Raw genomic sequence first — 17,132 nt, forward strand, 5'->3', positions numbered from 1 at the left:
CATTCCCTCATTGTTTTTTGCTTCTAGCAGTAATAGCTGCTCCACAGCCTGTCAATTAAGACATTGCTCCCCTACACCTCTAATTATTATTTCTTTTTCTTTTTTCTTTTCTTTTCTTTTTTTTTTTTGAGACAAAATCTGGTTCTGTCACTCAGGCTGGAGTGCAGTGGTGGGATCTCAGCTCACTGCAACCTCCGTCTCCCGGGTTCAAGTGATTCTCCTACCTCAGCCTCCTAGTAGCTGTGACTACAGGAGCTCACTGCTACACCAGCTAATTTTTGTATTTTTAGTGGAGACGGGGTTTTGTCATGTTGGCCAGGCTGGTCTTGAATTCCTGGCCTCAAGTGATCCATCCACCTCAGCCTCCCAAAGTGCTGGGATTACAGGCGTGAGCCACCACGCCCAGCTACCTCCAGTTATTTCTGATGAATGCTTGAAGATCCTCTTTGGAAGCTTGAAAACAAAAGGAAAAAAAAAAAAACAACAACAACAACCACCAGCCAATCAATGACAAAAACTTGCTCTTTGTTTTCTTGCTAATTTATAATTCTCCTGGAGCCAATGTGAAAAGAGAAAAGTCATGTATAAAAGTAAGCACAAATAATAACATATCAACAAATACTCACATGTACCCCACAAATATATAAAATGTTAGGTATCAATAAAATAAAATAATCAGTATTCAAAGCTATTTCAGAGTCAGAAATGCATCTCACCAATTATATATATATCTATAAACATCACAAATAATAGGATAATTGGGCATGTCCAGGATCATATTAGAGAAGCAATGTGCTCACAGCTTTGAAAGATCAAATTCTTTACCCACTTGCAGATGATATAATTTTAACATCCAATTCCCCTGTCTCCATTGTTCATCTCCTCCAGGACTGTGAACAGATTTCCTCAGTTTTTGGTTTCATTATTCCTCCACTGGGATATCTGTCTCGGTTTATAAACATATTCAGATCTCTTCAATAATTTAAAAAAGAATACTTCCCTGAATCCCTGTTCAATATTAACTAACTGAAACCTACAGGGTAATGAATCTGTTTTTAAAAAAAGAAAGATAAAGAAAATATCTGAGTTTTCTTTAATATTATACGAACTTGAAAGGCAAAGAGTTAGATGACATTTTCACATAATGTGCATATTGTTAGATTAAGTATGATGTACATGTTTAAAATTAAACCATGTCTTAAGTAGCTGTTCTTAAGTAGCAACATTAGAAGTGTTTCCTACTTTATGGCATAAATCTGGATGTCCATATGCAAGTTAACAGCATTTGAGGCTTCTTTTTATCATAACTAGGAAGATCTTGCCCATCTGAGCTATGTTGTTGGTCATTTCTTTGAAGCATTTCCCTATTGTCTGAAAGCAACTAAAAATGTAGGTTTGTTTAGCATGTGAAAACTAAGTTACCCTGTGGCCCCAAAACCACATTAGATACTGATTAATTACTTATATTCAACTGAAACATTGACTTACACTAAAAACCTTAGGTCCTAAATGTCCTATGCCTAACCTATTCCGTACAATGTGACACAAATTCAACTTGATTTCCTATACTTCTTATGCTAAAATAAAGCTATTTCTTTATTAAAACTAAACATAATGAATGCTATTAAGGTGGCAGCTTCATATTCTCATAAGGTTTTGCTGCTCAAACTAATCTTTAAAAGTTTTACCAGTGATACTATGTAAGTGGGTTTGCATCCACATGTGTGATGCCTATATTTCTTCCAAATCACTTACAATGTCCAGATGGACATATTTGTCTAAGTTAGTCAAACTATGGCAATGCCTTTTATATGCCAGATAAAATCTGTTAAAATTTGTATCTTTTCCTATGGGCTTGGGCTTTTAATTTTAAAATAAAGATTTTAAAATACTGAAACCTACAAGATGGATTTTAAGTTATTAAAATTATCAATAAGTAATAATATTAATCATGTTAATACACATTATTTATTACAATCTGGGGATAATTTAAGAGAAAAAAAAAAACAATATCTCCTTTCTCAGTGACCATCAAATAAGCGGGTGGTTGTGATAGTTACAATTTTGTCTTCATTCATCTTTGTAGAATAAACTTTTGGAGAATGAGCTATCATTAGGAAAACTTTCACTTTATATTTTTGTCAGTTTCCGTATTTTGCTATAAAGTACCAGAAACTTTCAAATAAATTTCAATTTCTGAAAATATCAACACATTAATTATGATTTTTCAGGTCAGCTTTCTGGTCCCAAGTCTTTTTTTTCATTGGTATAGTCCAGTTTGTTTTTCTTAGTTATGCAGGAATTATAATATGGGTCTTCTGTCAGAGCTCTACAACTCCTAAAGCAAGGTATCATATATCTCCAAGACTGCCGAACAATGGAAGCAAAAAAATAAAAAAATAAAAAACCATGAATTTTGCAGGTATTTATGAGAATGTTTATTAAGAACATATAGTACACAGAAACAGTGTGGAAGTCCAATATTTTACTGAGTTCTCTTTTCCATGATGTGACTTTTTTTTTCTATTCAGACTTATGAAAGTATAACTGCATTATAGCAGCCTTGGTTTCAGCAATATTCCATAGCTTAACAGTCCATCCTCCAGTAACTCATTGTGATGAAAAGGTCACTTGAATCTGCCAATATAGTTTATCTCTGCTTCAGCTTGCATTAAGAGAAATATGTCTCAGAATAAGCCTAAATCCATATAATAGATACTTCTGTACCTATAGGCAAAGTATCTAGGAGGAGGACATGTGATCAAGTAGAAAGTACACCCCTATCAATGAATTGTACACAATTATCACACATAGATCTACATAGCCTACCTTTTATGACATACTCACTTTACCACCATAGTTCTGTAGTTCTTTAAGCAATGTTAAAAGCATTCTGTTCTTATTTTTGTTTTTTTCTGTTTTGTTAGAAAACATGTCTTTCTTTCATGTCCTTGACAAAATTTCAAAGTGTTTAAATATATGCACATTCACACCATCTTCTAGATTTGTTAGATTTTCAAAACACATGAAGATGAGACTAGATTCCAAACTTTGGTCAGATAAGCAAGAGAAACTAAGGCAAAAGTAAAGAAACAGAAACCTCGTTCAAATCCCAACACCTCTACCAGCTCCTCCAAGTTTACATTAAACCTCCAGAAAGGTTTATAGGGTGATAAACATACTTCTAAAAAAAATCTTAATGCTCAAGAAAAGTTGATACACAATAACTGCTATCATAGTTTCACTCAGATAATCTTCTGTCCTTATTTAAAGCATGCCATTTCCTTCTTTCAGAATTCAGAAGCAATAATAAAGAAAAAGTAAAATATTTTCCCCCTTATTTAATTACAATCAAATAAGGTTATTGCTTTTCCTATGAACCAAGAATCAAGGTATTGGAATGAAAATAAAAACTAATTTGACAAAAGAGACTACACAAAATCACTTTGTTAATTTAAAAAAAAAATTAAATTCACACCTCAGTCACAGAGATCTACTGGGAAATGTGCATCTCGCTTAATTAGTCTTGGTAAAATCTAAATATCATCAGCTTATTTTGTGAATGTAGTCAGCTGATACCCAGATTGGAAGCTTAGGAGAAACTGCTACATTGTCCAGTACAAACATGTCATTCACTGAGCTGGACCCAAACTTCCCGCTGTGTCCTTCCCCCAGTTCAAAATCCCCCTAGAGTTTCCAAAAAACAGTGTAAATAAGGTAAGTCCTTTCACCAACCCACACTCATGACTAAATCAGAATATAACAATGCTTAGCAGAAATGGATATTTTTCCCTATGAATTAGCAGGGAGAAAAAATATTTTGCGTGAGTGTATGCTTTGTCTTAAGTTTTGAACTAAAGGGTGGGGGAATAGCTTGGTTCTAGTTACCATCAGGACCATTCATCAGAATTAAGATCCTAGTATTACAGAGTTGGAAGCCTCCTGCAGAGGTCATCAAGCCCACCCTCCTCCCTATTAATCAAGGGGAAGCCCAACATATGCTCCAGCGTGCACTATGATTTGTAATTTGAAGTTGACAGGGTATAGAGTTCTCGGAAACTATGAATAAATTACCTTACCATTTTCTGCCTTAGTATCACCATCTCTAAAATGAGGACAAGAGTAACTATTTCAAAGAGCCATGGCAAACCGATGTGAAATTCACAGAAGAAAAGTCATATTGATAAATTAATGTAAAAGATTAGTTTGTCACTAATAACCTCAGATAGAAAAGAATACATGCTTAAAAAGGACGAAACATAGGTAGCTTAGTTTTCAAAAACAAAGGAACTAAATTTGAAAAATTAAAAATAACATGCAACAGAGAATATATGGAAATAGTCTCCCTGATATTTTATAATATTTCTTGATCCATCTCTGAATTGCTTTTTGTGTCATGTTTATGCCTCTAATTTCAGAATATTCAGCAGAATAATAGGTCTCCTGTTGTAGATTCAATGTTAAAAATAGCATTAACATTGTAGAGATTTGGAGGGTGGTACCGAGAATATTGATTAGCCAATAATTGGCATGTTCCTAGACAGGAGCATGGTTCTGAATCGAACAGAGCATCCCTTTAAAAATGATGTACTGATACTTAATCAAGTTATGCAGCTTCCTTCCTCCCCAAAAACAAACAAACAAAAAAACAGTAGCTGAGTATCCCTTGCTGGTCAGCATCAAAGCTGACAGAGTGACCCCAGAGCAAGAAGATCTGCTTCTGATTCTCTGGGTTCCCTGCCCAAGGGGAGGAGGAGCAGTTCTCAGGCAGACTGGAATGGGAAAGATCTTTTCAGATTTAGAGTCCTTCCTCAATGACAGAGTTGAAGCCATTTGGGGCTCAATATTGCAGCGTTAACTCCAGCCACTAAAGTACATCAAAACGGGAAAAAAAAAATGGCAGGAATGCCCTGTCTTTGCATCACATTTTCAAAAGCAAGGGGGAGCAGCCCTGTAACCTCTGAGAATGCAGGTAATATGAGGTAATAGGCAAGTAAGGCAAAAATACTACTATCTTCCTTCCCTCAGCATCCAGAAAAGATGATTACTGTAATAACCATCATATTTTGCTATTCATTAAACATTGTAAAAATCTGTAAGATCTGGAAAATGTGGATATCAACTCCTTAAGTAGCTGTGCTATCTAAGTATCATAGTAACTAACCTTCTCTAGTTTCTCATCTTGTGAGAGTTTACCTGCTGGAACACAGTAACTATAGGATTCCTTTCCCTGCTTCACTCAAAACAAGTACTCTTCAACACATTATATATTTTTAATTTGTCTCATAGTTTTTTGTTTTTTGTTTTTTTGAGACGGAGTCTCCCTCTGTCGCCCAGGCTAGAGTGCAGTGGCCGGATCTCAGCTCACTGCAAGCTCCGCCTCATGGGTTTACGCCATTCTCCTGCCTCAGTCTCCGGAGTAGCTGGGACTACAGTGGCCCACCACCTCACCCGGCTAGTTTTGTTTTTTTGGTTTTTTTTTTTTTGTATTTTTTAGTAGAGACGGGGTTTCACCGTGTTAGCCAGGATGGTCTCGATCTCCTGACCTCGTGATCCGCCCGTCTCGGCCTCCCAAAGTGCTGGGATTACAGGCTTGAGCCACCGCACCCGGCCCATAGTTTTTATTTATATCTAAACTTTTCTATTTGGTCAAATAAAGAATGAGGGAGTACATGAAATAACCCTAATTCCAAGGTGACCAGAGTAGTGACCCATGAACAAACGGATTCATACACAGAAACATTTGAATTAAAAATTCACCATATAATTCTGGGCCAACACATGCATGTGTGTGGTCACTCATTATCACTACCCCTCACCCAGGAAGGCATCACTGATCAATATAGAATATGCTTCATTTAGAGCTCTCCCCTTCCCTCCACACTCACCCTCACCTAAAGGCCTTGTGGTTTTTCAGTTTTTTCTCAGCATGTCACTCTGGGTAATTACTAAGCATTTCCAAAATAAAGAAAAACAAATGTGGACCCTCATGAAGCTGCTTGATCTCAAGGGCACTTGGGCCAGATGAAATCTAAGAGGTTCTTTACATCTTTCAAAAGAATCATCAGTTTCCTGTTCTGTAGAAATTTCTCTCTTCTAATTTCCTTTGAATAAAATGCTGTCCAACTGCATTAGTTATCTAGGGGTTGCCATAACAAAGCAGGATAGAGTGGATGCCTTAACCAACTAAAATGTATTTCCTTGAAGTTCTGGAGGATGGAAGTCCAAGATTAAGATGTTGGCAGGATTGGTGTCTTCAGAGGGCTCTCTTCTGGGCTTGTACTTAGCCATCTTCTTCCTGTGTCTTCACATGCTCTTTGTCCATGCCTGTCTCCAATTTTCTGTTTCTTATATGAACACCAGCCATACTGGATTAATCTCCACCCTAAAGACCTTATTTTAACTTAATTACCCCTTATCTTATCAAAGACCTTATCTTCAAATACAGTCACATTCTGAGGTACTGAAGGTTAGGACTTCAACACATGAATTTGGGAGAACAAAACTCAGCCCATAATATGCACATTACTTAAAACTGAGTTATTCTTTAAAAATAAGCCAAATTCCACAACATTATGAGGTATTTGCCTTTACATTTCAAATAATAATATATTTACATTGATATATTTCAACTACAGTTTTTCAGTCATCTGTATCATCATGGTATGGCATCTATGGTAAATTGTGTATTTAAATGCTTGTACTGTTCCTTTCCTTGTGTGATATTTAAAGACAAAGTTAAGGTTTGCAATTGTCTTCCCTAGCTGATTCAAATTCCTATATGATGATGACCTCTGACCTTGAATTTCTGCCTCTAAAGTTTCTCCTTTCTTCCTGTTGTTCTAAACTTTCCATGTATCCAGTTTCAGGATAATTTACATTCTTAGAAACCAATCTTCTGTCCTTTCTCTTTTTCCATTTTGATCTTATGCCTTGATGCTTATCACTGTTACTAATAATCTCTCTTCTTAAAATCATGTGTTCAGTAAGCAAAGTTTTTTGGGCACATGGAATACTATTCCCTGAGAACTCAGCCTCAGTATCTATGTGTGTTCAGGTCTTCCTACATAACATTTCAATAGAAAAGTCAGATTCCTTCTGACCTCAAAAAATGCGTATCCACAATAAAAAAAAAAAAAAAAAAATTGCCCTTTAATAGTTGAAATGTTTTAAATGTATTTTGCTGCATACCTTCTGTAGAATTTATACAGAATTTTTTAATTCTTTCAGCAGAATTTCATAAAAAGTTGAATTTTACGTTTTCCCCCATAAGTTGGTGAATTTCTTTAATTAGGGAAAAAAGAAAGAATGCATTTGGAAACACCCATAGAAGAACTCCCAAACTAGTGAAAAAATCAAAGCTGTCATAACTGATGCAATGAAATAGACATATGCTGGGTATTTAAAATACCTGGCAATACCGGGAAGACTGAAAAATCAAAGATACAAAGCTCTCTCTTCTACCTATTATTCAACAACATTAAACATTTCTTTAAATTCTTATTAACATAGAAGATCCAGACAAGCCAATAATTTGGCAACTTGTAACAATTAATTAAATGTGTAGATAAAACCTAAAGCAAACCTTAAAATTAGACACTCTAAAAACATAGTTTAAAAGGTCACACAACTGATGTTGCAAAGCCTGTTTTGCTGTGCTGCTTCTTCTTAGAAACAATTTATTGTGTACTGAGTCAACTTAGTAGTATAAGGTTTACAAATATGGAAGTATCTCAAACTGAAGTGTAGATACAGGTAGTTAATTATAATGTCTGCCTATTGAAAATTTCTTTAAAAAATGAATTCACTTAGGTTACTCCTACTCTTTGTTTTTTTAGCAGAGAATCAATTATCAAAAGTTCATTCTTTCTATTTATGAAGTCGTTTTTATCCTTTCCTGACAACAATATCCAACACACATAAATGTACTAGAACCCCTGAGTATTTCCCAGAAAACCCAAAACTGCAGTCTTTTCCTGAGTCACCTTGTACTTGTGCTGACAGATTGACTCACAGTCAGACTTGATGCTTTATGGTTTTTTGGCCAGACTTCCATCTGCACAACGGGTTGGGGTATAAGAATATCTCTGCCTTGGCCACTGTTGTTTTCAGCACAGTTTCTCACTTGTTCAGTGTCCTTTACTTAACCTTGATACAAAAAAAGAAGTCAAACCTAGGCATTTGCCTTTTACCAACTAAAATTTTATTAAATATGTGCATTTGTGTCTGTGTGTGGAACTGGAAGAGGCTAGGAGCAATGCCAAAAGGAAAAGTTGCAACACAAGTTTGAACAGCAAGTGTCTTTGACTTATTGCTGTGATTATACTAATTGCTCATCTACTTGGTGGGAGGTTGCAGGAAGCTGTTTTGAAGTAATCAAGCTGAGATGGGCCCTTCTATTTATAATAGTTCTGCAAATTCTTATACCCCAAAAAGATTTAATTGCATTTTTCTTCTTTTAAAAATAGATTCATTCTCCCATCTTCTTGCCATTTCCATTGCTTCAATCCAATAAAAAAATATTTGATACCTTCTTAGTTATTATATGAATAAGCATAAATTATCCTTCATTTCATAGATTTGAACAGGAAACCCTCAATATTCATTATTGGACTTGAAGGGCAATACAAACCTTCTACAAAATAACAATAATTCTTTAGGTAATCTCTTGTAGAGGGCAAATTTTATGCACATATCATTCTTGTGGAAGTAGCTCTGTGTTACGAGAAAAGCAATGATGACCTTTGCTCAAAGCTTCAATCCATATTTATTTAGTAAATATTTTATTGCTCTGATTAGCATTATCATATCACTGTATAGCATCAGCAGACATAAGTCTTTGTTAGCACCATATGTGGTCTTTCATACTTTATTTCAATTTATTCTGGGTAAGAATTTTTTAATAAAAATTCAAAAGCTGATAAAAGATATTATTTTGGAACTCTTTAGGAGCCTAGACATTTCATGTGCTACTCAACCCTTCTATGCGCAGTTCTCTTTTGCTACATCATCCTGATAAGCAAAGGCTGCATCATTATCTGGTAAGAGCATGTAAAGAACCACTCAAACCCAAAGACCGCACCTGTGTTGCTTCCTAATTCAATGGATTTGGATTTTTCTGAGCCATAGTTTACTTAGCAGTATACACTGGACATTAATATCTATTTTAGAGTTATTGTGAGATTAAGTAACTAGCAGCCATAACATATATGGCACAAAATAGAAACTAAAGTTTACAGTGACTTTCCTTGTCTTCAAAATACCCGCAAAATTGTATTGCCTGTTATATCTTTTAGTACCTTGGGCTTTAGGAACTATTTCTTATTCCTGTCTCTTGTTCATTCTCCTCTATCTTTAATTTGTCTTTAAATGTTAAGCAAGTAATAATATAACAAATGGTATGAAACCATTTTAAGAAAAGCCTACATACAAATATGTAATTAGAAGTTCATAAATTAAGGTGTGATGAATTACATAAAATGAGTCACATTTCAGAATTATTAAGTACTGAACCTGAGAGAAAGCTGAGAAATAGCTGATCCAATCCTCTGGTTTTGCAGAAGAGGAAATCACAACCAGAGAAGTTAATTGATTTGCTTAGGGCATATAGCTACAGTTTTTTAATGTAAAGCACTCTTGTGCATTACAAATAATTACACTTTTAGAATTTTACTTTCATACTGTGTTTAGAAAAAACTAATATTAAATAACCTATTTTTATGAACAATTATGTAAAGTTGAACATGATTATTTTTATATGTGTGGGGTTTTGTACACGAGGCATGGTTTTATCTTCACAATCATTTCTCAACTATACTATAGTTTTGTGTGTGCATCATAGTTCACTTGCACACAAAGTTTAGCTCTACTCTGGGATTTTCGAATGGCTGTTTAGGTGGAGATCCTGGAACAGATCTGCATCTTAATGAGACTCAACATCTGAACCTATGTAACTTTAGACGGAATTCAACCTGATACCATTAAGGAAAGAACCACCAGAATAGATATTTCAACATCTTAATCAGTCTAGAATTGAAGCAAGACTTGAAGAAGGGAAAATTCTCCCCAATTAAACCTAGTCTTTGAAAAAGTGGTTAGATATTTCAGAAGATGAAAATAGCATCCATAATAAGTTATCTGAATTTAGGCAAGAATTAGGAAGAAAAGACAATTCTCAGTTCTTCTTCCTAAATTTATCTCTCCCATCTTCCCCATAAGGAGCCACATTCTTCCCATAGGGACACAGGTAACTACTTGACCATTCCTTCTTTCTGGCTATTTCCTGACGACCTAGATGGAGAATTCACAGATTAATGCCAGCCTCTTCAAATAACTGTATATGATGAAAAGGAAACACTGGCATGGTTTGCCCATGTGGCAGGTTTTTAATATTTACGCAAAAACATATACTGGAAAGAGAAAACAGATATGGGAAATTAAGATGTATCATTCATATAAAAATACAATTTTGTCTATTTATGACCATTGTGTGTGATATTTAACTGGTTTTCAGAATAATTGCATATCAAATCATCTAAATCTGATAACATATGTTTGGTCAATAATGGCTCTCCATGTAGCTTATTGAATTTTTGCCCAGATGGCACTGGTTGAGGCCCAGGAAAGCTCTAAGTTTAAAAGAAATTGAGGAGCAAAAAAGAACAAAAATTAGACACAAGCCTTTTAAAATTTATGTTTATCCTAAGTTCGTTATTTTGCCATTTGGATAACGGTTATATATTTTGTGGAGCTCCCATAATATCTTAGACATAAACCCACACAAAATAGATATTCAGTATCTATGACTTAGGGAATTAGCTGATCTATTTCATCTCTTTCCTTCTAATGGTTTTTCAATAAGTCATATAGTAACTACTGTAGTTGCTATGTTGAAGTAGTCAAGTGAAAAAGAGTATTTTTTTCTCCCTTGAACGGTATTTTTTGCTAACACAGCACACTTGTCAAAAGTCCTTGAATATTTCAGCATGGGCATCAGATAAACATATAAATAACTAGATAAATAACTGACAAAACACTGCAAATTATTTGGCGATAAATATAAGCATACCACAAATTGCAAGGTTAATGCTTAACATCTTTTAGAAAATGCTTCTAAACTAAGATTGTATTTCTAACATGAGATTATGGAAAAAGATTTTGTAATATTTAAAAATTCTTGGACTCTTAGACAGTGAGTATTTTCTAATTGCTGAGTAAAAATAACAATATGGCATGATTCAATTATGTAAGAAGACTGAATGATTAAAAAATTATCAAAATCAAAGACTCTTCTGTTTGTATTATGAAGGATTTGGAGTTACATTGTAATAAGGACTGGAAAAAACATATGCGATTTAAGTAGCGGTCAGGACCAGTGGAGCATAATTTTTGGAATGCTTAAAATGATTATGAGATTGAGTAAGAAAATCATAATGCCCAATTTTTTTCTGAAAAAAAAAGTTATAGATGCCCTAAACAAGACACCAATGGTTGATAAAAAGACTAAAATAAAAAATTTGGTCCCTGAATGATGACAAGTCAATGCAAATAGTGTGCTTTCTATTGGAAGCACAATTCCATATGTTCATAGGCCAGCCCTGTCAGGCCCATTGGCGGGCCATCCTGCTGTGCTCATCCTCAGTGTGACACTCACCAGGCAGAGATGATGATGTATAGAAGCCAGGAAAATTTCCACTATGTATCATGATCATGAGAGGCACAGCCTAGCTGCTGCTGAATGGTAGCAGCAGAAAATTCAGTCAACATATTTTAACCTTCAGAGTTACTCAGGCACATTCTGATCTCACCAAATGAGCTGATAAGAGTAAAGTACAAACTTGGCGTCAAACAGCTGTTTCCAAACAACCAATGGGAAGCAAGGCAAAGGAGTGCTTTCTTTCTGTTTTCAGGTACAGTCAGTGCTTTTCAAGGCTAAAATTTCAACAACAGTTTTTCCATTGTATAAAACACAAACAGCTAACCTTTTAAATGTTTAGGAACACAGCAGGGCAATAAAAATAAAAGGAAGAAGAGATGAAGAAAAAGAAGAAAAGAAAGAATAACTTAAATGTTATAGGGTAAAACCAGCCAGGTTCTAAGGCCAAAGCACTCTGTGAACATGAGATTATACAGTTGATTCGACCCTAATTCAAATCAAGCTGGTTCAATGCTTAACTTGAAATTTTTTGTCCTTTTTTGCTTGTTGCTTATCCTGAAATCTGATCTACTTGTAGGTTTAATGCAGGGGACAGGCAAAAATCTGACCGCTCCTTAGTATTGTAAGGGATTGCACTAAGTGTGGGAGTAAGAGCAATAATTCCACAGCTTCCTTCTTGGAAACAGGCCCAGCTTGAAGAAGTAAAAATAGAAGTGTCTGAATGCAACTAAAAAGCTCAGCCACATGGAATTAAAACGCCAATTCCCTTTAGCCTTTTTTTTTTTTTTCAGTCATCAAAATTCCAAAGCCCACAAATTGAAAAGCTCTTACAGTCCAGCATCTTTTCTGGTAACCCATCACCTGAAGTCACATTGATCCAAAACGACTGCATATTGAGTAGATTCAACCTAGCTGTTCTCATACTTTTAAAAAATTATTAAGTTTAAAATGTAGATAAATAAATACATATGCCAAAGGCCACTAGAGCTCTAGGACAGGCTTTGTTTAGTTGATGGTCGTCCTTATGATTCCAGAATACACTTATATTAAGGTTTTTATGTTTAAAAAAAAACATTTTAAATTGAAATTTAAAAAATCCTAATATTTTTACCAACCTCTGTTTCTAATTTGCCCAAGGGTCAGTTAGATTTTAGCATATTTATATGCTTAGCATATTTTCAGTATCATATTCAAAGTGGAAGAACTGGAAACAAAAAACAGATTTAGGAAACCAAGATTTACCACTAGTATGAGATGATAATTTGGTGTATCTCATGATGACTACATACATTAATTATTTTTATGAATGCTTCCATAGTTTAAATTGTCTTCTGGATGGTAGATGTATCTTAATATTCTCAGAAAAATTGAATTTCTCTCTCACTCTACTGTTCATTGATCTTTTGTCCGCACGTGGTCTTTTTGAAAGTAAGTGAAACTCTTTGTTTAAAAGAGATACTTAGGGTGCAAAGAGGAATAAGAATCCAGCCTAGGCCATTTAAACTCATGTTTATCCACTATTCATCATTTTCTCCTCTAACATATGAACATAGTTTCCAAAACCACAAACTTCACAAGTGTTTAGATCCAGACTTGTAAACAGGTTTGATTTCCTTTTATTGAGCGTCTTCCTTCCTCATCTCTTATTGCATTCAGCTGGCTCTAATTCCTTCTCGTGTGCTTAAAGAAATGAAATATTTTGTCTGAATTAAGAATAATCATGTGTTTGAGAAGATCGATCCTGAAACAATAGAAAAGTGAATTGTTTCCAATGGATCTGTTTACAGTGACTGAGAAACTAGGATTTGGATGAATAAATAAAAAGACCAGTAATTGTATTGAGTTATATTGTTCAATTTCAATTGTGTCTTTTAACATAAACAGCTCAGTGATTGATGTATTATTGAATATTCGTGGAGTGTGCCTGTAATGAATATGTTTATGAATGACCCTCTGAGAGTAAATCAATGTTAGAAAGAGACCTCTGTTAATTTGGAGTATAGATGACTGCAAATCAAACTTACAAATGTCCAGATTTTAACACCTAGTACTTTGAAATTTAGAGGGAAAATTAAAAGTACCCAAAAAGCAAACGAGCCAGTGAATTATGGGAAAGAAAAAAAGATTTTTTTTGTTTCTTTTTTCAGACAGTGTCTTGCTTTGTCACCCAGGCTGGAGTACAGCAGTACAATCGCAGCTTTCTGCAGCCTCGCACTCCTAGGCTCAATCTGTCCCCCCACCTCAGCAGCTGGGATTACAGGCATGCAGGACCACACCCAACTGGTTTTATTGCTTTTGTTATTGTTATTGTTTTGTTTTTGTTTCATAGAGATGGGGTCTCACTATGTTGCCCTGGTTTGTCTTGATTTTCTGGCCTCAAGAGATCCTCCTACCTCAGCCTCCCAAAGTGTTGGGATTACAGGTGTGAGCCACCACATTCGGTCAGAATTCTTATTAATCTTTTTTAGTATCTGAGGCCATTATTTGGAAGCATCCTTAAGAAAATGACCAAAACATCACCATGACACAGTCAAACACACTAGTGTCTTAAACAAATCATGCTCTTTTCTTTTAAAATTATGCAACTACTAATAGGCGTGTAAATCTAATTATTCTCCCTAGTGTTTAAATAATCTCTGTGAAAATGTTCCTTTTAGTAAGGTATTGAACGACATTTTCTCTTGAGCTTCATAGATGTCCAAGTGTCTGAACTGATTGATAAGGCAAGGATATTCAATTGCAGAATCCCTCACTTCTATACAATTCATGATCTCCCTCAATTACTCTATTTTCTAAATGCTTATGACTTGGTGCAAGGAACTCATAAGTCTTAGATATGTATCTTCTACCATTCCTGGAATAGTTGCCCACAAAAACCATATGCAAATGGGAAGCTTCAATAATTTCCAAGCAGGGGAATGCCTAGAAAACTCAATAGACTGTTATCCTCAATCATGAGGATATACAATCTGTTAATACAGCCCAGGGTTAGACAAGTAATGTCTCTATGACAAGGTGCTAAACTCTAATCTATCTTCCAATAGTACCTCTTCCTTCTCACATCTTCCAACTGGTATCTCTTGCCAGATTCTCTACTTATTCTCTTTTTTTCTATATACCTATATATACAGAAATATCTTTCAATCATATGTGTACAACTTCAAAATTCTTATTTCAAGATTAAAATATTTCTCAAGCTTATTTATGTCTTACATTTTCAACTGCCGGCTACTTTCCCCCAAAATCCACATTTCTGTTAAACCTGATGTCCTTCCTGACTTCTTTATTTCTCTGTATGTGCCAAAATTCTCCTAGTCAGCTTAAAATTCAGTCATCTTTTTCCAATTCCTGTCTACATTAATTCACTACTATCACCTTACATTTATATTTTGCTCCACAATTTTCAAACTGTTTCTATCTGTATATTTTTATTTAATTGTGATAAATATGTGAAGCATGGGGAAATAATGCCTAGGTACTTGCTAACAGTAGTCCAGTTCATGAACCAGTAGCATGGCTGTCGCCTGGGAGACTTTCAGAAATACAGAAGCTCAGCCTCCATCCCAGACCAACTCAATCAGAATCTGCAATTTAACAAGATCCCTGAGTAAATGATACATTATAGTAGTTTAAGTATTAATCTATTACCTGGAAAAGGTAATAGTTTTGCTTAAGATATCAAGGGCAGTAAGTGGAAGAACCAAAATCGAAAACAAAATATTCTAGCTCCAGGTTTCCAAACCCAAATACAATGTTATTACAAGTGTGGTCCTCAGAACAGCAGCATCAGCATCACCTTGGGAGCTGGCTTAGTAAAATATCAATGCTTGGGGCTTGCCTCAGACCTCTAAATCAGAGTCTCTGGGGGTATGGGCCAAGGAATCAGTGTGTTTGCAAGTTCTGTTGGTAATTCTTACATATGTTAAAACTCGGGAAGCACTATTCTAATGTAATATATATCTACTGAGTTCAATTAGGTGTCACTTTGTCTCCCATCATTCCTTCTTTTCTATGTCCTTTTCCACCTTCCATATCTAAGGAATGATGCCCATTTAGGAAATAAACCAATAGCTGTCTTCTTTAACCAACCAATCCAGGTCTCTCTCTCTCTAAATAGCCTCTTACACATTCATTCATTCAAAAAACATTTCGGTGTCTCAGACAACAGGTTCATTGCAAAAATTTCAGTGGCTCCCACTGCCTCCAAAACAAGGCAATTCTCTTCACATTGCTCTTAAGGAACCTTTCCATTGCCCTTAATGGGAATCCTAAACTCCCATTTTTCTTATCTCCTGCTATTGTTCTGTATGAGGCTATACTCCAGATAAAAGGTCAGGAGGAAAAACCCAAGACAATCCACTAAAACAAGGACATACCTCTAGGTGAGATTCTGTCTCCAGCAGCAGGATCTGAGTTGGTGTTGAGTCTTTGCAGGGCAGACACTCAGGCTCTTCCTCCTGGAGCCAAAATTTATCTTAAAAAAATGATTGGGTGGCTGGGGGTGGTGACTCATGACTGTAATCCTGGCAATTTGGGAGGCTGAGGTGGGTGGATCACCTGAGTTCAGGAGTTTGTGACTAGCCTGGCCAACATGGTGAAACCTCATCTCTACTAAAAATACAAAAATTAGCCGGGCATCGTGGTGCACGCCAGTAATCCCAGCTACTCAGGAGACTGAGGCACAAGAATTGCTTGAACCCTGGAGGCGGAGGTTGCAGTGAGCTGAGATCGCGCCACTGCACTCCAGCCTGGGCAACAAGCGAGATCCCCATCTCAAAAAAAAAAAAAAAAAAAAAAAAAAATTTGGGTTTGACTCACTGACAGAATAAAGTGGCATGGATGTATAGTGAAAAACATGGACCCAGACAGTTTTTCACAGTATGGAGGGAGTTTTTCGAATGGTTGACAATCATTTGGTACAAGCACCAACTATGAAGCCACATAGATAAAGATCAATAAACATAGTTAGAAAGACTGCAGATAGAGGGCCACGTTCTTTGAAGTGCCCAATGTCAGGAATGTAATAGGCATCAGAGAACTTCAAATGACTCCTCACCTTATTCTAAACCAGGTAACTGGGTTCCATTGTGATGAAACATCTTGTACTAAATCCAGTGCCTTATCAGCAACAGCCTGAGGTGTTCTGATACCCACTGAGGACTTTACATTAGAGCAGTAATTCCCAATTTTGGCTGCGTGCTAAAATCATTAGTGGAGTTTTAGAGAAAATATTATACTTAGTGCCTTTATCCAGAGACTATATTTAATTGATGCAGAGTGAGGACTGGTCATTTTATTTTATTTTTATGGCCCCAAGTAATTCTAATGTGTGATCAGGTTTAAGAACCATTGCCCTGCAGAGTGATCCTGATACTATGTGACCTGGTAAAATGGTAAACATCATACCACACCATCTTGTAAAATGGCAGACTAATACAGTAGGTCTGGGATGGGGCCCATCATTCACGTAACTAAC

At 35.6% G+C, this 17,132-nt stretch overlaps 1 long non-coding RNA gene across 1 annotated transcript in view; it reads right to left on the bottom strand.

Annotated features, from left to right (window-relative positions):
• The window catches only part of LOC117097445, a 29,391-nt gene extending 13,287 nt beyond the window's left edge, over window positions 1-16,104 (bottom strand). Inside the window, exon 1 of the long non-coding RNA XR_004442936.1 lies at window positions 16,033-16,104. This is a non-coding gene — a long non-coding RNA (uncharacterized LOC117097445). The remainder of the gene's footprint in view (window positions 1-16,032) is intronic.
• Window positions 16,105-17,132: the final 1,028 nt, after the last annotated feature.

This window comes from Trachypithecus francoisi, unplaced genomic scaffold, assembly GCF_009764315.1.
Source record: "Trachypithecus francoisi isolate TF-2019V2 unplaced genomic scaffold, Tfra_2.0 Lachesis_group15, whole genome shotgun sequence".
NCBI lineage: Eukaryota > Metazoa > Chordata > Mammalia > Primates > Cercopithecidae > Trachypithecus > Trachypithecus francoisi.